Genomic DNA, 23046 nt, shown 5'->3' on the forward strand with positions numbered 1-23046 from the left:
CAAGGAGAGAATAATGACCAACCTCCCAAAATTACTATTTTTTTTGGAAAAAATTTGAAATATTAATTTTTTCAGATAAATATTTTTTATTTGGAAAAACTTTCAAAAATCCACAGCTTTTCACAAAAAGTTCAATTTTTTGGAATTTTTTTTCAAAAATCCATATTTATTATCAAAGGATTAAATTTCTTGGAAAAAAATTTCAAAAGTACATAGCCATTCTTAAAAAATTAAAATTTTTAGGAAAAAAATTTCAAAAATCCAAAGATGTTCACAAAAAATGATTTTTTTTGTAAAAAAAATTGCTAAAATTAAATTTAAAATTTTTTAAATAAAAATTTGATATATTTAACTTCCCAAAAAACTCTTTTTTTTTTGAAATTTTTTTTCAAAAATCAACAGTTATTCTCAAAAAAATAATTTTTTAGAAAAAAAACTTTTACAGTTAAATTTCAAATGTAAACTAAAAAAAAAAATTTTTTAATATTGTAGCTATTTACAAAAAATTAATCTTTTTATTAACAAATTTATAAAATTAAATTTAAAAAATTTATATCTTAAAACAATAAAATTAAATATCTTAGGAAAAAATTTCAAAAGTCCATAGCTCCTCCAAAAAATTTAATTTTTAGGCAGATAATTTCAACAATTCCCTGCTGTTCACGAAAAATTAAATATTGTGGAAAAAAATTGAATAGCTAAATTTCAAATATTAAATTTTTCGGAGAATAATTTAATAATTTATAGCTATTCGGAGAAAAAAAAATTAGCCTTCTAGACTTTTTTCCAAAAAAACAAATTAATTTATTTTTATTTTTGTGGATAGCAGTAGATTTTTGAATTTTTTTTTCAAGCCCTTCCTCCAAATAAAATTCAATGGACGCCTTTGCATTCTATTAAGCAGATAAAGTTGTTTTTTGTTCGACAAAAAGTGTCGGTTGCAACTGTTCTCGTCTACCCTACTCTGTTGTACTATTAGATACATAAACCCTTAAGAAAAACTTTCTATAGATTGGAAAGTTTTATAAATGTTTACTTAAAGAAAAATGTTTTTTTTTATATATTTTTTATAATTATTTTATGGTATTGGAGGCCTAGATCCAGGCCATGATTTTTGAGGAGCATGAAAAAATACAATATACCATGTAAAAGCATGTCTGGACATAATTTCCATGTAAGGAAGTTACTTTAAAAAAAGCCATTATACCTATCTATAAATTGTTATAAAAATATACAGTATTAAGAAGTGATTGGGGACAGTTGAAACAGGCACTTTTTGCGGTACATAAAAATACTCTATAAATACACAAATGTACATGTTGGGATTTGGTCGAAAAAAAATACAGCTGGAGCATTCAAAAAAGGATTGAGCGCTCACAAAACGGGTAACTATTTTCTTTTTTGGATGATACTAGATCTTCAAACGAGTTTTATTCTAATATGGTGACAAGGAATTACGTTGCTTAGAAAAGGATTCCAGACTCAAGAAGTTTGAGAATCCAAATGACAATCCGATATTTGAATATAAGAATACCGAGTACAGCTAAAAAATATCTACAATTAATTTTTGTTACATAGATCAACATAGGTTTTTGTGAATCAGTAAAATTTTACAGTAAAATACTAAACAAAACTATATCTTCCTAAGTGTCTTAGAAGCCGAGAAAATGCCATCTAAATGTGATCAACGAATTTTGGTACGGCCACTTTTGGACGCTGGCAAGAAACTAAAGAAGGAGAAGTTATAGCGATGGGTCCAGACCAACAACTTGGACATGAACACGGTTTTCCAGCAGGATGGTGCACCTGCACATACATCTAACCAGGCCCAGAACGGGTTGAAGGACAACCCGCATTTCTGGCCAAAGAAAATATTATCCCCCTACTCACCAGATGCCAAACCATTGGACTTCACTTCTTGTGTGCATATTGAGTCCAATGCCTCCACCGTCTGTCACCCAAATGTCAATAACCTCAAGGACACCGTCGTCAAGCAGCACTGGAATGCCATATCTGAGGACTAAATAACCAATGGGTGCAAGGCCTTCCGCGGCCGCCTGAAAGCCATCATTGCATCGATGATTAGAGTAGCCAAGACATCATATTAGTTATTTTTATTATATTGACATACCCTACTACAAATGGTTACTGAAATACATTTTGATAAAGTTCTAGACTGAAAGTCTAAAGATTTTTTCGCCACACCCTGTACAGTACGTAAGAGGTCCCCTATATTTATTGTTTTAAACACATAATCACTTAACAGTTCCCAATAACTATTTATTTGTTATTGAAAATAATTTATTTGGACTCTTTCGTTCTCAATAGAGAAGTATACAACGGTTCCAATAACAATAATTTACGAGGTCAAAAGTGACTATCCAGACTTTGACATGAAGGGGGATCTGCACAATATACGATCCTTCCATTAAAGGATGATATCCACTGAGTGAGACATTGAGATACAATATCTCTTGCACAGAACGAAAAGTCGAAAAGAAGATTATATGTCGTGTGGATTGAATATCCAAATGACAAAAATATAAACTTCTACGAAGGAGAATTGCCCTTCCTACAAATTCATATTTTTGGATGGGTGGATACTGATCCACAAATCCCAATGCTTCGTGGTTAAGATACATCCAAATCACCATAAATTACTTTACTAACATTAATATTTGAATAGTAATAATATTATCAAAAGTAATATTATGGTAACTGAAACATCAACAGCTGACATACTTCTTTAACAATAATACTATGTATTTTTCGAAATGCGTCTTGTTTGTGTTTTTCTAATATTTATATCCTTTGCAATGCTCTTATCATTATTATAGTACAAAGTAATAACTAGTTCGTGTGTTTATTAAAAACTGATTGTAACAATTAGAATTGTCTTAGAAGTCAAAGTCTATGTCCTTTTTGAGCTTGGAGTAGAATTGAGGATTATTATCATGGTAATTACTGTTTATATGTATGTCCTTGCATAGGTATATGGAAATGGGATTATAGTATATGTACATTCTCTTATCCAAGGTTAATAGAAATACAAGGTTATACCATAACCAAAGTTGCTAATCCTGTAAAGAAAACGCATGCTAGGAGAAGGGGGGGTTTAAAGACTTATGGCATCATTTTAAAAAATACTGATGTGATTATCAGCTGCCTGCTTTATTGTGATTTTTGAGGGTATAACAAAAGTATTTATTAGCAAAATGTTTAACAAAAAGATATACTACGTATAATTGACTTACGACGTTACAGTAGATTTGAAAACTTCATACTCCTTGAAATTGTAATTAATTATGAACCATATTTTCAGAATAATAACTAATGAATCGACAAAGTAGAGTATTTCAAAATATATTTGAAGTTCCAAGTTTAAAAAAGAAGGCTTAAATTAAATGTAATCTACATACTAAAAAATAAACCATCATGCATTTATGTTAAATATACCAAATTAAACAATTAGAATCATATAACTAATAATAACAATAAATTATAAATACAGAATATTGAAATAATAGATTGCTCCAAATAATATTTTCTTGTTCTGACATCGGAATTCAGTTAAATATCTCATAACTTTAGGCTGCAAAACACAAACACTTTTCCTCATGTGGAAGTTGGTATATACAATTGCACACAGGATAGAAATATCTCTACCGCTGAGATCTAAATAATTATTAAAAATAAAGTAAATGTCAAAATGATACAACTCGACCATAAATATACTAATAAAAAAAAACGTTAGAATTAAATCCATATCTTCTTCCCATCTTAGTACGAACAGCTTTTCGAATCCTACTTTCATTTATTTAATGTTTATCTAAAAAAAAGAAAAGTTAATCCATGCAGTCAAATTTTAAACCTTAATTACTTATCTTAGATATAAAAATAAGACTCCTTTATAACTGATAAGACAATTCAGGCAACCATTCTTGACTTAATGTAATTTCCTAACATGACATTGTAAAGATTTAGAGAAAAAGCTAATTATGTAGTAATGTCCAGCGATATTACTCCTTATTAAGAGCATCAAAAAAGATTTCCTTCCCGTTATTTATGCTCGGATAACAACACACTATTATCATGGAGGATACGCACAATTATAATGCTGCACCCAATTTAACTACCCCCCTTGTTGTGACCATTTAAGCAGTTGTTTTTGCCTTTTATGAGTTTTCTGACCACCATTTCTTGGAACTTATGAACCATAGCTAATCCTTAAGTATAAAAAGGTAATATTTATTAACTAAGTAATATTGGAAAACCAATTGATCATACCCAAGTCTTTAAGTGAAGAAACTAGTGTCAGAAAAACTAGTTGCGAACAATCCAAAGCTACTACCCCCGTTGTTGTGCCCATTGAAGCAATTATTTTTGTCATTTAATGAGTTTTGTATCATAACTCTTGATATTTTTAGCTAAAATATTTATGATTAGATTTAAAAAAAATGAATACTTACTTTTAGATGGTACAAATTCAGAGTTCCATTTCGAATGATAATGAGCGGCGTTTAATTCTAGACGGGGGAGTAAATGCAAATTTATATCGACAAATCCAACAAGCCATCTGTTTCTCGTCCGGTAAGTATTTCCAAATTCATGTGCCTCAATTTCCAGAAATCAAGGCAGAAGGCGACGTTATTTTAGGGAGTTTATTCAGTTCTCTATCTACTATCAGTATCTAATATTATATTAATATTGAATGATAAATGCGGGTATTGAATACGCTCTTGATAGAGGAAGATGTTTATTATTTTAATCAATAACACCATAATTATTTATTTCCTTCTCCTTGCACGCTTTTGTATCCTTACCAAATTAGAAACCATAACCATGACGCATGTAAAACTTCCACCACGCTCTTATTATTGACGTAATGGTAGATGAGAGGTTGCGTATTTTGTCAAAATCTGTTGTTCTTGGCCAGGAGTCGGTACGATTTATTTAATTGAAAATTATTGAAATAGTGACGTCATAGACTATGAGTGGTTGAGTGTTTTGTCAAAATATGACTGTCTTGCCAAGCAGTCGGTACAATACATCAGAATGAAAATTCTAGCAGGCCCGATTACATGATGGTCAGACCATGTATTTCCATTAACCTTGTTCTTTCCTTCCTTCTTCCTCCCTCTTATTCTTTCTCTTACCTTTCTTGTATTGTCGGGTATATTCAGTAAATATTCCGTACTACGGAATTCTCTCAAACAAAAATTCCGTTATCGGGAAAGGACTCTCTTTCATTAAATTATTTGACATCTTTTTTTATATTAATGTAAAATTCAGAACAACAAAAAATTCCTTTATCCCTAATCCGGAAGGCTTTTGAGGTACAAAAAGACATTCGATATACGGAAATGAAGTCTTGCCAGAGGAGTAACTTTTAGTACATATGTATGTATAGATCTGCCACATGATATGCATAAATAAGACATAGTTTAGGTATCTCGTTTGTCATCAAATAGGGTTAATTCAGATAACGTGATACAGCAACCCAATGAGCTTCTTGTTTTGTTTTATACGTATTTATATGAAGCGTACACATAATTTTTATTTAAAAAAATGTTCAGAATATAGAAAAATTTAGAGTTAGTTCCAAGTGAAGCATTAGAAGATGAATCAAATGAAGACCTTACTAAAGAAGAGCCAGTGAAGCAAGGGAGTGATGGAGATGTCATCAAAGATATTGCTATTTATCAATGAGTCATGCAATATCCCTGAGGATAAAAGGCTTGACTTCTTCGAGATAGTAAACAAACTGTATGATACCCAGGCATTCTTCATTATGAAACAAAAGTTTAACACTAAGCACACCAGTATTGGGTCTTATTTTTCCACTGGCCTTAGAAAATGATTAATAGTTTACAATGCCCAATGATTGGCACCTACATATACTATAAATAATAAATATGTATACTTTTCTATAGAAAATAAAATTCGGAACAATTGTTTGCCAAAATATGTTTGGTTTTGCAACCTCAAATTCCCACTAGTGGAAATTATCTAATCCGGAAAGTTCTTGAGTGCAAGTATGAATCTGTTATAGAGAATACTTACTGTATGTAAAGTACAGTCTTTATCCTTTATTAGTATGAATAGTTTGACATCTTTGTATTTGTTAGAGTGGTATTGAGAATGTATTTAATAAGAATATATCTGTGTTCCTTATAATCATATCTAGTCTTATTTCCTCCATGTTTCTCCTTGGTCGTCCGGGATTCCCTCTAGTTAATTAGTTTGTGTCTATCAACCTCGTCAAGACACAACAGATTTGGGTCTATTTCCTTCCTTGCCCTGCTATTTGCAGCTGCAAAGGCGCCTGCAGTAAGAGGCTTTTGGATTGGGACAGAAAGGGATAGCACGAACACGCTTTGAACCTCGAGATGATGTCATTTTTGCTGAACAGATCCAAATTAGAGCACTTCACTACAATGAAATTATCTAAACTGCTGCAACAGTGACGTCACTACGTGAGCTAATGCCAACCAGCCTGCCTTGTTGCCTCACCTTTATATACAGTCACCTTGGCTACACCCCCTGCGGACGCCTCTTTGCAGAACTATTAAAACGTCATAATAGCTATGGAGCTGTCCTCCAAAACACTCTTGTAATTGTCAGGATTATCCCCCTACTTTTCGGTTTCTTTTAATTTTATATACTCACAGGTCATATATTATGCTACGCGTGGTCTATAATACTACTCAGTGATCGATATATGGATAATATATTTAAATTTGCAATAATACAAGAACAAAAAGTTATAATTTAATCATTCAACGTCTTGAAAGGTCTGTATATTTATTAATCAAAACATATTATTGTGTCTAATCTTCTTTATCTTTAAAGGTGGATTACCCCATTGATCATGCGGGTTTTATTTCTCAAAATTTTGGATATTATAATATTCAAAACTCAACAACTCTCCCTTCTAAAATGAATAGGTTTTGTGATTGAAAATGTCTCTTGTTTGTAGGTGTGACAATTACCATGATAAATTAAATTTTAAAAGGACAAAATTACTAATGTGGCATATTCTTTCCTGCAAACAAGACACATATTAAATCACAAGCCCTCTTTATATTGAAAGGGGCAATTGTTGAAGGTTCAAAAGTTATAATATTATAAGAATAGACACTATGTTTTAAATTTTTCAAGTGATCCTCTGACTCAGAGTGTATGAAACTCTCTATGTCAAGAGTAAAATCCCAAAACTGTCTATAACTCTTATATTTTTATACCAAAAGCAACGTTTGTGTTCTAGGGCTATTAAAATGGCTTTAAAATATTTTCCTCCGATCGGCTCTCTGAAAGATTTTTTTTGCAATATATGCCTTGGAGGTTAGGAATCCAAGGTAATGCACTATGCCTGTTGGAGGGGAATTCTTTCTCACTTATAATCGAAAAATATTATTGACTGATAGGTAAATTGAGTTTGTGTTTGCAAGACCCTTCATATTTAGAGGTAAAAATAGTCTAAGTACGAGCCTGGATGGACGAACGAATTAAACATCTCTCCAGATTAATTACACTGTTCGTAAAAGGAAATGTATTCTGCCAAAATATATAATTTAGTCATAGATTTACGACTATGGATATTTTTGTTAATTTTAGTACTCTTGCATATATTCTTTGGCTATACTAATGGTTTTAGAGCTTAATTTTTAAATAGCTCAAAAAACACAGACCAATTCTGGTACTTTGTGTTAAATTGAGGCGTAATACTAGTATAATAATTGATACTAAAGTATCTATATGAATACTGTCACCAAATGGTACTTTCTTTGGAAGGCTCTTATATTCATCAAGTTAAGGTTCAACGAGCCCATTAACCTTACCTACAGATTAGAAATTCAGTGTCAGTTAGTAGAGGATGAAATATCACCTCAGTTAGAGAACTATAAAGGTGTTATGGAGGAATCTTAATATCGTAAAACTGCGTGAAATTTTAAAAGAAATATGTGTTCAAATCATTCATCTCAACCCCTATGCAACTTGTCTACAAAAGTGATTCCGATATAGACTTGCAACCTCCTCCCCATATACAAACAAATTAACAAAGAAAACATTATCTCCTTCTTTCGTAAGACCTCAGTAGAAACCTCATTTCATCTTTTCTGATATTACAAAAAAGTCAATCCGTTTGTAAAAAGTATTGAAAGAAACTCTGTCCCAGAGAATGGATAGTGTCTCCCTCTATTGTAGAAAAAGTTGAATACAAAGTGGAGGCAACACTTGCTAAAATTCTTTGGTTAATCTACACCTGTAGTCTCAAATACAGAAATCACAAGTTCAGTTGGACTGGAGGAGATGATTTTTCGTTTCATCAACAAGCCTAGAATAAGTCCCTGGCTCCTAATATCTTTCTTGTCCCTGACAGAAAAATAATAATTTGGGCCTCGTCTTTTAAAAAATATCTTTAGGATTAATTAAATCTTTCAAAGTAATTTTGGACATAAATATTTAGGTCATGCAATAAGATGTGCATAATATGTTAATGCCTTATTTCCAAGGCAATAAAATCAATCCTTCATTGAAGAAGAACAAATGGGGAGAAGAAAGAATTTTATGTCGTTTTCTATGTTCGTTTGAGATCGGATCTCTGTTGCTTTAGTCATAGGGAGCCATTAAAATAATTCACACAACATTGGTTTTAATGCTCTAAAATCGTTTTCAATATAATTTAAAGACAACACACACTAAATGGTTATAGAATGAAGAAAATAGAGAGGGAGGAAAGAGGCCTTTTCTTACTGCCTTAATAACGATAAAATAAAATCCAATGCATACATGTATAAAGTAGGCTATTTTGTATTAATAAAGAATAATATGGAACAAAATAACTTTTGTGGGACTACCTATATAATCTGAGAAATATATTTTTTGTATACAAGATAATGAAGAGTAACACATAGGATTGATAGGGGAGTTATAACTCAAAGTGTTTGTTGGATTCAGGGTAGAATTGAGGATTGACATTGTAGTAATTCCAGCTTAGTCAGGGTTTTGCAGGAAAACGTGGACTTAGAGTCTCCTGGCCTTCATTACTTCTGTTAGAAGAGTGTGTGGGTCCTCGTGTATGAGAACAATCTCAAGTTATCTTCACAGCCCTCCTGATAGCTCTTGGAGCTACAGAGAAGTCGTTGAGGTGACGATTCATAGTTTTGGGTGTGTCCACCTTGACCTTTAGAAACTCTGGATCACTCATTAAATTATGGCCTTCACTTCCTGCTTTCTGCGAGAGTTATTTTCCATCATTCTTTGTTTTAGCTACCTTGAAATCCAGGCTCCTGTAGTAGTTTACGATATCCTCAACCACTCAACTTCAGCATTAAGAAGATCTGAGATGTGCTGCCTTTTTGCATTTTGATCACTCATGATGACAAGATGAATTTTTTTTTATTGGAGTATGTTTATGCACAAAAGATGGTTGAACCAGCCTGTCAAAAAATAAAAAATAAATACTCTTACATTAATGAGAATATTTACATTAATAAGAGTCTACGTTTTTTGCCAAGTCTGTATCTAATTTCGAGATATGAAATGGAATTTGTGTTCATTTTCTTCGTCCCATAGTTGCTTGTAATAATCTAATAAAATATCATAACAACACCTAAGGTGATCTATTTTAAATTGTAAAGATGCCCATTTTATTTTTCAGGTTCTGTTTTCGTTACCTTTCCTAATTATATAAATTTAGATAAAATGTATGCATTGGCGACACCACAGACTTTACAAAAGAAAGAATGGGACTATCCCCCCATACCATGCAGCCATATTTTTACTGGCAAAAACTTACATATTGCTTTTTATTTATCGGAAACCAATTTTGAAGATCAATAATTATAATAAATACAATTCGTTTTATTGGTAAATTGACATTAAATAGATAATATGTAATTACACTCAGATATAGTTAACTTTTATATAGACATACCAGTGATTCTCAACCCTTTAATCACTGCTCAATCTAATTTCCCTCGGAGGCAATGATACATTTTTATTTTATTGTTTTTATTAAGGAAAGTGAAGAGATAAAATACCATCTACTGCCATCCAAAGCCTATTGAATAGGACAAAGAAGGGTGAACAAAATTCTGAAAAAGAAGTCAACCATTTCTGGCCTCTATTCACCTTGTTGGCCTTGGTTCATTTGAACGTAGTTCCCTATTCCGTCTTATATCATCCTTCACATACCTCCTCATAGTCGAGTCACTGACATTGAGAACCTTGACACGCTGCCTCTTCAACTTGGCTTTATTTCTGGTTATTCCTGTGTCCACGACCTCCATGAGACCGATCTTCCGGCGTCTACCATTACCAGGGAACTACTCAATGCTCTTACCCGAAGTCACCACCATGTTTCTAACCTTGTAAGTAAGACTCCATGATCACCCTGTAATCTCAATGATATCTGCGATACTAACTTGAGAGTGGGGAAAATCAGACAAACTATGCATTTTAGCCTCCATACTATCAGCTCCTGATTTGTGAACCTTTTGTATTATTATTTATAAACCGGAATAGTTTATACTGAAAATAGTGCAAACTATTATATTTAAAATATTCGCCTTAAATGAATCCAAATTGATTTAAAGTCAAGTCCACGATTTTACATCGTACACTGTAAGTCCATTATGAACTCTGAGTAGAATATAGAATCACACCAGAGTCATTTCTGTCTATCATATCATTGCTAGGTACGGAGTGATGCTTCAGTTTAATTCCGTAATATCATAGCTACTTTGCAGCTAATTTAATCAAACACTATCACAGCTAAGCTACTTTTCTTCAAAGTAATCTTGAAATTTTCAGGTTGAACACACTAATTTTCACATAAACATTTAAGTAAAGAGGATTAGATTCGATACAATTACTTTGCAAGATGAGTTTTGCATTCATGACGCTTTTTACTGTATCTTCTGTATCAAGAATTTGAGATTGGTAAATATCAATACTAATTTCATAAGACTACAATATGTTGATGCCAATAACTATATCGTGAAATGTGTTATTAATATTATGGACTAAGGGGAAGTTTAGTAATATTTTTTCTATGGATACATTATGAACAATATAATTGAAATAAACAAAATAATATTATATATATTTTGTAAATTAATAAAATGTTTAGTTTTAATTAATTGTATTCTCTTTAAAAAATATTCATAATTAAATATCACGAACGGAAAGAACATTCAGTAGTTAAAACACAGTTCTTGTTTACGTGCAAATAAAAGATAGTTAACTAATCAGAATGGCGAATAACAGTTTCTCTTGTAATCTGGATATGAAGCCAAATCAATCGTACTCAGCTTGTCCTGATGAGTTTTCCAACGCTTCTTTTTTAAGTAATCCGACAAGATTGGAATTACTTATGAGCCGTGCTCAAACTCTCGTCCATGGTTCCAATGAACTCAATAAAAATGTAAATTTTCTACAACTATAAATTATATACAGTCATGTTCTCTTAATTTTTTAATCGTATAATTAGGAATATGAAATGTTAGCAGCGCTTAAGAATACATTGTTGTCGAGTGTGGATGAATTAGTCAACACATTAGAGGAGGAAATAACTAAAATCCAAGTGCTAAGATGCAACACTATCAAACATGCTTTTGAAGCAATTCAAGAAAGATTTCATTCAATGCAACCGGATGAAAACGAGCTCAAAAATTTTTCATCAGAGCTTCAGTACTTTATTGATGGAATCAACTCATCTCTTGATTGTGTTTCAAATAAAAAATACTAAGTTTAATTGTTTGTAATTATTTTTAGTGTTTTTTATTTGATATCTTTCCGCTATATTTCATATTATTTGATTGATATTGGAATTTCTAAATTATTTTTCAATAAAATTGTATCACTTGTTAGCAATATATAAAATTTGTTCTTATTTTGACTGTTTTTACATAATTCAATTATGCTCCTAAGATTTAATAACATATGTTGAAAAGTGTTCATTGATTTATGAATCAGATCTAAAAATGTTGTAGATCCGATTAACTCAATCGATAATTATATTTATATATAATGTACTTGTTTCTCCAATTGTCGGGAAACAAACCTTGATGAAAGTAAAAAAATCCTTGGTAATTCCATACATCACAACGATATAATTGCCATATATTTTGTTGTCATGCTTTTTATTTGACTTACTCTTGCCTTGAGTATGTATATATAAGTTGTCAATCTAAACAGAGTTTTTATTTTCCAAGACTTTCATAATTATTCTTCAATGTACAAAAAAAAAAAAATAGCGTGCATATGTATTCAAAAACATTTTAAATCTTAATGTTTCTTGTTGCACATATGCAACATACCAAAAAAACCCACATTTTTATATAATATTGAAATAAAATGTGTTAAATTACATATGAAATAATCCTGTTGGTAAGTAGATTTTAGTTTACTTCCTTTGCGTGAGAACCCACTCTAAGTAGGTAAATTTTAATTAGAAAAAAAATCCAAAAATCTTTCTTTTTTTCCCTCATTCACCTCCTAAAAGTATTATCAGATTTTAAAAAAGCAAAATATTTAAGGGTTAATTCCTTTAAAAATGATTAAAGTAAATCCTCAGTGTTAGTCCTGGTCGTTCATGAGGAGATGTACTTATGATTTCTAAATTGTACTTAGATTCTAAATATAATTATAACTAGGGATGTGAAAATTGTAATGAAATGTGATGAGAGATAAACTTAGTTTCTCTCAAACATTCTTCATATTGTCATAAAAGACTTTGTCAAATTTAGTTTTTTTTTTTACATATCGACATTGCATATTATTGACAACTCTATATGTTGTTCCGATGAGGTCAAATGATGTAAATTTTGTTTTGTTGAGAATATTTGTGCTATTAAATAGAATGAACTAAAGTCATTATAGTACACGCCACATTCAATAATCTCCTGTTATTTGAAGAATTCAGCAAAATTCGTCAGCCGTTAAAAGGCTTTCAAGCTCTTAGTATCTCTACCTATATGAAACCACTTATAAACTATTCTAATCGAAGGGCAGAGTTCTCATAATGTTTACCCAGCTTCTTTTTAATCTCTTGAGGAGTTTTTGCCTTTCATAAAGTAATGTTTAATCAAGACACGAAATGTTTCAACAAAACTTCCTCTTTATCGTTTAAATTTGAGATCCTGTCATGTTTTGACTGGATAGAGGGATCCTATTAACTATTCTTGTACTACAAACAGTTCATATAATAGGTATATAATTATACAAGGAAGTAAAATATAGTAAACCCTGACTATATTGCATTAGAATTTTTTACAAGATATGTGCAATGTTTTTAGTACATAACTCATATATCTTGTTTGAGCCATCGCCATTGTTAGGAAGAATTCCAAGGACCAACAGTTGCTTATCCAAAAATGGACCTATTCTTCAAAAAAAAAGAAGAAGATTATTGGATGTAATTGGCCATCAACATATTGTAGTCTTTTGAAGTTGCTTATCCAAAAATGGACCTATTCTTTAAAAAAAGGAGATTATTGGATGTAATTGGCCATCAACATATTTTAGTCTTATGAAATTAGTATTGATATTTACCAATCTCAAATTCTTGATACAGAAGATACAAGTAAAAAGCGTCATGAATGCAAAACTGATCTTGCAAAGTAATTGTATCGAATCTAATCCTCTTTACTTAAATGTTTATGTGAAAACTAGAGTGGTCACCCTGAAAATTTCAAGATTACTTTGGAGAAAAGTAGCTAAGCTGGTATAGTGTTTGATTAAATTAGCTGCAAAGTAGCTATGATATTACGGAATTAAACTGAAGCCTCACTCCCTACCTAGCAATGATATGATAGACAGAAATGACTCTGGTGTGATTCTAAATTCTACTCAGAGTTCATAATGGACTTACAGTGTACGATGTAAAATCGTGGACTTGACTTTAAATCAATTTGGATTCATTTCGAATATTTTAAATATAATAGTTTGCACTATTTTCAGTATAAACTATTCCGGTTTATAAATAATAATACAAAAGGTTCACAAATCAGGAGCTGATAGTATGGAGGCTAAAATGCATAGTTTGTCTGATTTTCCCCACTCTCAAGTTAGTGTCACAGATATCATTGAGATTACAGGGTGATCATGGAGTCTTACTTACAAGGTTAGAAACATGGTGGTGACTTCGGGTAAGAGCATTGAGTAGTTCCCTGGTAGTGGTAGACGCCGGAAGATCGGTCTCATGGAGGTCGTGGACACAGGAATAACCAGAAATAAAGACAAGTTGAAGAGGCAGCATGTCAAGGTTCTCAATGTCAGTGACTCGACTATGAGGAGGTATGTGAAGGATGATATATGACAGAATAGGGAACTAAGTTTCAAATGCAACCAAGGTTAACAAGGTCAATAGAGGCCAGAAATGGTTGACTTCTTTGCCCTATTCAATAGGCTTTGGTTTTGCAGTAGATGGTGTTTTATCTCTTCACTTTCCTGAATAAAAACAATAAAATAAAAATGTATCATTGCCTCCGAGAGAAATTAGATTGAGCAGTGCTTAAAGGGTTGAGAATCACTGGTATGTCTATATAAAAGTTAACTATATCTGAGTGTAATTACATATTATCTATTTAATGTCAATTTACCAATAAAACGAATTGTATTTATTATAATTATTGATCTTCAAAATTGGTATCCGATAAATAAAAAGCAATATGTAAGTTTTTGCCAGTATAAATATGGCTGCATGGTTGGGGGTACCATTTTAATAGTATAACTTTTACACCTTCATCAATTGCCCCTTTCAAAATAAAGAGGGCTCTTGATTTAATATGTGTCTTATTTGTAGGACAGAATGTACCACGGTAGTAATTTTGTCCTTTCAAAATTTAATTTTATTATGGTACTTGTTAATGGTAATATCCTTCGATGCCCATTACTGGAGTGCCTGGAATTGTTGTGAATGATAATATACATTGTAATTTTAAATCTCCACAACTTTATAAATATCCCTTTTGCTCCGGTTTGCTCATTGGCCCCATCTTATTTGTGGAGTAGTAGAGCTCGTAACTTGTCCGCCAAGATTTGAAGTCCGCCAGTTTGGCGTCTTTCGTGAGTCCCTCTGGCTTTAAATCATAATTTATTTTTGAAATTTTGACTTCTTGGAGGGGAGGGTGGTTTGTTTCTTTTCGTTTTATGGAATTTTTGGGGAGTTTTAGGATTGATGGCTTTAATTTCTCTACTGTTTATAGACCTGTTCAAGAATAATCTTCTTCGTCTTGGCCTCCTCTTCTTCTCATTCCAACTCAAAATTGGGTCACATATCCATTTCTTGTAAGGCATCTTCGACTTTGGACATGATGAGTTACATTTTCTTCATCATATCCTCGGTTATTTCATTCAATGTTAAGGACTTCCATACAGTTCCTAAGTGCTGCTGTAACTTGACGAGTTACATTCGCCTTAATTCGTAGCTAAGGCACTTTATTTGTTAACTGCACCAACAGTTATCAACTTACGACGTGACTACTGATAGACGATTCCATTAATATTGACATAAATACATTTCATACAAAGGTATAATAAAATATTATATACATAAGAGTCTTAATCTTTCTATATGATGACCTCACAATATATATATACTTAATCCTGTGGACGCCTCTGTTAATCATTTGACCATCCTTTCCCTTCTGAGTATTTATTTATAAATGGTATGAATTTATTCACTTTGGGCGTTACGGTGGCTTATTTTTAGAGAATTACCCATTTACTGAAAACCTATGAGAAAAGAATGATTTTTAAAGTATGTCAACTTAACCCTCCTCAGTCCCCTATCTCTTAACTATATAATTAGTTAGAAAAAGAAAGGCGGAAAAATAATCTAATCTAATATTTGTTATAATAATTTATATTGCATTAAGTAAATGGAAGTGCAGGACCATAGATCTTCCTTGACTCTTTATATAATAAAAATATTATTATACTAACAATGAAAAGAAAAAAAAAATCCATAATAAAATGCTTTTGACCATATTAGAGATAAATATCTAAAAATACACATATGGCAATATTTGTATCATTATGTACACTCTTTTTATTACAAACTTATAGCAAGTTAAATAAAAAGTTTAGCTATACCATGAATTTTTAATAGTGTTGTTATGATGTTTTTTTTTTTTTTTTTGTTCCAGTTTCTAAACAAAAATTTGAACTTTTTCCTAAAAATAAGTCAATCAGAAAATAAAAAATAAACCCCTCTTTTAATTAAATATGAACTAAATTTTATGAAGAAAATTCTTATAGTATTTTTTTTTTTAGAGAGGGGGGAGAAATGAAAAGGGTCATATTACTTTTTTTTGCAAAAAAAAGTCCTCTCACCTAAGAGTAAGACAATTTTGAAAAAATATTTCCTCCCACCCACCTATGAAAAAGAAAAAAATTGCAAGATTAGTACAAGATTATACCATAACCAATGATGAAAATCCAATATAAAATGTCCAGTTTTTAAAAAAGAAACTAAAAATAACATGGTAACCCTGATCGTTTTGAAGAATAGGGTGGAGGAGAGGAAGAATAATTCTCATGACGTATCATTAAATCATTTATAATTGGGCTCTCACAAGGGAGGAAGGACAAAACGATAGAAACAAGGACATTTGCTTGAATTACTCCGATGTCGATCGGCAATTCTACTCTGAGTCCAAAAATGAACTTACAATTATAACTTTGCAAACAAATCCTTAAGGCTACGTTCTGCGTTTATGAACGAATGTTCGATCAGGTTTTGAAAATAATTGAATCTATTAAGGAAAGGATGTTCACTACTCGGGAATTAAGCAATAATAATGACAACTGCTAAGGAAGGGAAAATTCCTTATAAACTTCTTTTTTTTTTGGGGGAGGGGGGCGGGAGCTACACCAGCCCTCCCTGCAGATGTACCTGATTAAGCAAAGTATTGGCTCACAAAAAGTCTATAGTATGACGTAACATATGTTAGTTTGTTTTACATGAAGTACAATGATCAATTCCTACTAAAGAAATGGTATTACTCTTTGTTAGACCCTGATGTTGTAATAGAAAGTTAACCAATCAAAGTCTTTACTTTAACGCACAATTTTGAAGTTATAATACACCTTTACATCCAACAGAGATTTAATAAGTAAAAGTCCAACTTGTTCCTTGATCGAGATCGTCAGTCAAAATAATTTATCCTTCAAATAAAAAAATTAAATAGGAAGTTGCTCTCAACTCTTGACCAGTTCGTATCTTGATAAAAATTTGTATATCCTGGTACTTTAATCTCATGTTATTACTTTATCTTTGTTTCTACTACCCTTTGTACTTATAGCTGCCGTTCATTGATGCAGACAGAAGATTTTACTCTGCTAGCAGTCTCCGAGTTAGTTAGATTTAGTTACTCATTTGTGGGCCTCAGGCAAAGCAGTTAAAAAAAAAGAAGAAGAATAGTTAAAGTTTCACACTTCTCCCCACTCTTGTTTTTTTGTATTTAAATTTCTTTTTTGTAGTATTGGGATCAACAATGCAATCGAACAGGGCCAATCCAAGTCAATGTGATGCCCGATGCGAAATATTAGCCAATAATATGTATATTCAATATTATACTTTTACACAAAGCTGAATATATTAATTTCTAGGCTTGTAAAGCGTTCGGCAGTTTTGGCGTTCCATTCAGCGTTCCGTTCTGCGTTCGAATCATAAGGTAGTACCATGTATAAATTGTCGATAATATCGACAGCAAATCGCAACTTCCACATTGAAAGTGTCAGGGATACTACCTCATTTGACAACTATGTTTCAGGATTTTTGAACACAATAATACAGTGAATATTAGCGTTCAAATCAGCTACAACTGATTGAAATCGGAGACTCAAACAGGAAGAGGATACCCCTGTATTGGTTTCCGAAAGGACTGAAATCGGAGGTGGTCTTGCCCTGGGTGAAGTCAAACTACCCAGTTGGAAACTATGTGTTTCAGCAGGACTCTGCTCCGGGGCACAAGGCCAGGACAACGTAGTAATGGCTCCAGGATGATTTTACCGATTTCTTGCATCCCTCCTCGCCCGACATGAATCCTCTACTATGGTACCTGGAGCTATGTCGAAAGTAGATCCTGTACCGACCTCTATCCCAGCTATGACACACTAAATACCTTCGCCGAGAGGCAGTGGGCGTTCATGCCCGAGGGCCACGTCTTCAAGGTGTGCGCAGCTTTAAGGGCCAGGATGAAGCTAATGTGGCTGCAGAGGGCGGCCATTTCGAGAAATAACTTGTTAATTACTATTCTTTTTAATAATATATAGAGGCCACTCGTTCAACACTATGTTGTTCTACGTGAAGTCGATTTTTCGTATACTACACATAAAGTATTTTACAAAAAAAAAAAAATCAAATTAATTTTTTTCCTTTTAAACTTGCTTTATCTAATAGATAATTGTAAAAAAGACATTTTTTCTTTTGATATCAAAAATCATGTCCCTAGGTACAATATTAAGGAAGTTATGATCAATTTATCATCGAAATTTCACGTCTTTTTTTGCACTGTTTATGTTATAACCTACATTAAAATCTGTCATCTGTGAGAATATGATATTTCAATAAAACAACACAACTTTCTTAAAAATCAAGAGAATTGAATGAAAATTTCAGGAATTACAGAGTACAATATTATGCAAAACTTTTAAATACCTACAATTGAATTGTATAATATCAATTTCGAGTATATGAATCTCTTCCCACGCTCTCCAGACAATCAATAGTTATTATTGAAAAAAAAGAGAGGTTAAAAAATAAGACAAAGTACTTACATATTGCCCAGTAATAAAGATTGAAGGTGCTAATGTCGGGTTGAAATTTATGTACTTTGCATAAATTGATTGGTTGAAACTTTACAAGATACAAGATAAATAAAAGTTTTAACATCCATTATATGTACCTTTATTTGATCCATTACAACCTATTTGTGATTTTGAATACCATTTTGAGATAACCTATTTCGTAGCAAAGGTTGCAATTAAACGAATCAACGTATTGAAAAAAATTTAGACTTGCTGGAATATTAAAAATTTTTATTTACATAAATGATATTAAATTGATTTATAAGTAATGAAAATCCAGCATTTCTATTGGGATCCCCAAAACACGTCTAGACTTCTGTGCACGCCTTCTGCAAGTTTTTCTCTCTCTGTAAATCGACATTTTGTAATATGTACATCTACTAAAAAAAAGTTTCAAAAAAAGTTTCCCAGTCTTGAAGAGTACATTTTAGAACTTTGGCCACCTTGTAGAAAGTATGAATCCTCCCCTCCATTCTTCTACATGCGATGACAAAGATTCGCCGTCCCAGCTTCAGCGACCTAGTATGGGATGTAACACCGATGAAAGATTTGAGACCATTTGATCGGATATTTGCAAACTGGATACATAATCCGCAACTTCTGTTCATTGCAAATCTTTGTCTTCATGCCTTTAAACTTCATCGACATTTTTTTCACGATCTTGTAGTGCGATGGAAATTCCTTTCCAGGTTAAAGAGTTTTGATTAGATGGACGAATCTAGGATCTTCGACAACTTGGAAGGCCTACCCAGTCTCTACCACAAACATAGTAATTCCATTATCTACACTCATTTAAACTGTCGAGTGCTAGTCATATTACGATCATTTGAGAAATATTCCAGTACTATTAGTGAAAAAAGGCCTTACAAAAACAATTTTAACTGCTAATATCTCAAGAACTTTTTATCTTCTTAGTATCTTCGTGAATATTAAGATTTATTCATTTTTTTTTTCAGTATAAACCTGTTGCTAAATAAGCGCTTACATTTAGTATCTTCATTATTATTTATTTTTTTGGGCGTAATTAATGAAAGGCAACAGGATATGATTATCTGTGCGAATGAAATAAATTATTTTTCCCATGAGACTGAAAAAAATGTAGACTTACAGTTCATTCATAGCTTGAATTAGAGTGTATTTTAGACTGACAAAAAAAATAAAGTGGCATCTTGGTTCTAAATGCATTGAATACGATTCGAACGGTTAAAGAATTGGAATCAGTAAGACTGCTATAGGTACAACCCCAAATGTATACCGTTGATATGCACTTATTATTTTCATACTAAGAAATGCAGTTATTAACTCGTCGGAGCAGTGTATTCAGGTCGGGTTGAAGACGAAAATATAAACATGTGATTCGGGACTAATTTTATCCTCTCACACGAAAAGCCTCTGCACCCCAAAGTCTTGCATTAATGTCTCTATGAATAAATAATAATAATAAAAGCGGAACCCACTTCTCTGGAGATGTTAATGCTATAGACAAACTAGGGCTACACAGGATATATCAGAGATGAACTCACATGAGGAATTTAGAACCTTCTGGAAAAATCAGCAAAACAACTAAATACCAATCAGAGGCCTCTCCAAAAAAAAACCATCAGCTAGGAAAAAAAAAAAAATCAAATCCGATTGGGCCTAACATATAAAGATCGACTAGGCCCTAGGCTTATGGGCCCAACTTGGCCCAACTATAATGTTGAAATAATTAAGCTAGGCCTGAAAGTTGGCCTATGGTTGGGGTCTCCTTTTTTTTCTATGTACCTATTATGGCATCGCTGAATGAACATTTAGCATTTGCTTATATTGTCTTTTCCAAGGCTCAACCTTTCCATTAAATGAGGTAACTCAGAAAAAATATGTCGGTTCAGCTATTTTTTAAGGGCTGTTAAAAATTTTATTCAAGGTTCCCTTGAATAAAAGTACTGGCTCTATTTTGAGGCTATTAAAACAAACAATTTGAAGAAATTGGACTATATTTTATAAGAATGGAGATTGCCATTTTAGGAACCCGTGGATTGCCTGATTTTCTTTTTGTAAGCTATGCTTTTGAGGCTCATTTTTATGTACTACGAAACAAAGAGGAATCTATATAATAATGAGTTGAACTTTTTATACTAGATAAATATGAAGTGAATAAAAAAAATAAAAAAAATGCAAAAATGAACGAATGAACGGGGAACGGATTTTTTTTACAGAATGAACGATTGTATGGAAATAGAGGGATCGGGTACAATTTAGTTGTTGAGTCGATCTGGACTGAATGAACCGAACCAACTATCCATCGGTCTAAATTGAGTGAGTCGTTGGAATCGGAGTCAGGACGGATATAAATTAAAAAAGGAAAGCATGTGACATCACTCAACTTTATTAAAATAATATATATCAATTATAATTATTCATTTCGTTGCTATTTCTAAATAGGGTATTCCTGTGTCTCCGCAGGCCGGTTGTATAATTTTAAAAGCTTCTTTCTTGTGTGGTCTACGTCTTCAAACCGATGCAGGACCGAGTCACTTGACAAGATTTTTATTATTGGTTCATTTTTTGGACCAACCGAGTGAGTCGACTCCGAGCGATAATGGACCGACCCAAAACTAGGTAGAAGCCTGCATTATATTAGTTTTAAACTGTGAGTATAGCTACAAATATTAATATTAAAAGTACTTCAGATCTAAAAAATCATCATGAGCATCCTTACCAAAAAAGAAAAGAAAAGAAGTTGCATCAATTAAATATTCATGGAGATACTACGAGTTTAAACTGGTACAAATAGCGATGTATAAAAATCTAAACTTTGGTTTTAAACGACTAATTTGAGTTATGAACATTCTGTCAAAAAAGTATCGCGAATTTGTTAACTTAAATTACCCGTACTGAAGGAATGTAAAAACATTTTTTTCTCTAGGTCGTCAGCACTGTCTTTCATTATGATGCCAAATTTGAACACTATCTGTTGACCAGTTTACTTGCAACAGCGGGATAAGTGAATTTCCTTACTAGTACTCCACGATTTTTACAATGAACGAAATTATTGGAATAAAAGTTTCCCGTAAATTTTGTGTTACGAATAAAATTTCATCTGCAGATGCGTAGAAAATGTTGGAAAAAGCTTTTGGTGAATCAGTTTGATCAAACCCGTGCATATGAGTGGTAAAAAGCGTTCGTCGAAGGGATGCTGCGTTCTGGATGACCTTCGTTCACTACCACCGAACTGACCATCGACGTAGTGAAGGAAAATGAGTTGAAAAATCGTCATACCAGCTTCAGGGAGTTATCATATTGTATTAACATCTTGCATCATTCAGTTCGTACTATTCTGACTAAAAATCTTATACGACGATAACGTGCCATCGCAACGACCCACGATTGTGAGCGAATTCAAACCCAAACATGCAATAAATACCATCAATCAACCACCATCTTCGCCTGATTTAGCAACACGTGACTTTTCTTTTTTTGTTCCTTAACTTAAATTACCACTCTGTCCAAGTGTCATTCCATCTCACATAACCAAAAAAACAAACAAACATAATTTGAAGAATACTCAAAGTTCTCAATGAATATTGTGATTGATTGGATGTGCACACTTTTAAATAATGAACTACACGTAGAGAAGTTACAAGTGAGAAGCTAAGCAACATATACGTGTTCATACTTAGTTCAACCCCTACGTATTTTATTTTCATTTTCTATTTATACATATTATCTAAATTGATTGTTGTATAAGTTATAGAATTTCTACTTCAACTCTAAATAACACGAGAACAAACTATAATACCTCTCCAGTTTTTTGATATGTTATAGTAAACAGTATGAACGAACATATTCATGGCAAGGTCAGACCCATGTCACGAGGTCTTCAACGCCAGCTCTAAGCTCAAATTATAGTTCCAAAAGTAATTACCCCCCTTTTATACTCCAAGTCTAAAAATGATACCGGAATTGGTTTCCCTGGCTAATTTACTTTCCAATGATAGTTCATAAATCCATATTGGTCAAGTAGTTGCCGAGATATGGGATTTTAAAATTTGAAGTCTAGATATAATTTGTCGACAAAGTCAAAAATTCAAAAGATCATATCTCCTAAGTTGTTAATCTAAATGGTATAAAATTTCACGAGAGTTACTTTCTATCCACAAACATCAATTGTGCCAAGTTTCATTAAAATCGGAGAGGGTAGGATTACAGCCTTGGGTGAATTGAGGTGGAATGACCCGGAAC

At 32.3% G+C, this 23046-nt stretch overlaps 2 long non-coding RNA genes across 3 annotated transcripts; one reads left to right on the top strand and one right to left on the bottom strand.

Moving 5' to 3' along the window:
• Positions 1 to 11184: 11184 nt before the first annotated feature.
• On the top strand, positions 11185 to 11876 carry LOC121130346 (uncharacterized). The gene is made up of 2 exons (XR_011783874.1): positions 11185 to 11431; positions 11498 to 11876. It is a non-coding gene; the product is annotated as an uncharacterized lncRNA (long non-coding RNA).
• Positions 11877 to 21174: 9298 nt separating this feature from the next.
• On the bottom strand, positions 21175 to 22557 carry LOC121130305 (uncharacterized). Of its 2 annotated transcripts, none has more exons than XR_011783854.1 (2): positions 21524 to 22557; positions 21175 to 21431 (listed from the first exon to the last, which is right to left on the bottom strand). It is a non-coding gene; the product is annotated as an uncharacterized lncRNA (long non-coding RNA). The 2 variants fall into 2 exon arrangements; XR_005868655.2 differs by having other exon boundaries at positions 21175 to 21464.
• Between the last annotated feature and the right edge of the window lie 489 nt (positions 22558 to 23046).

This window comes from Lepeophtheirus salmonis, chromosome Z (assembly GCF_016086655.4).
Source record: "Lepeophtheirus salmonis chromosome Z, UVic_Lsal_1.4, whole genome shotgun sequence".
In the NCBI taxonomy this organism is placed as follows: Eukaryota; Metazoa; Arthropoda; class Copepoda; order Siphonostomatoida; family Caligidae; genus Lepeophtheirus; species Lepeophtheirus salmonis.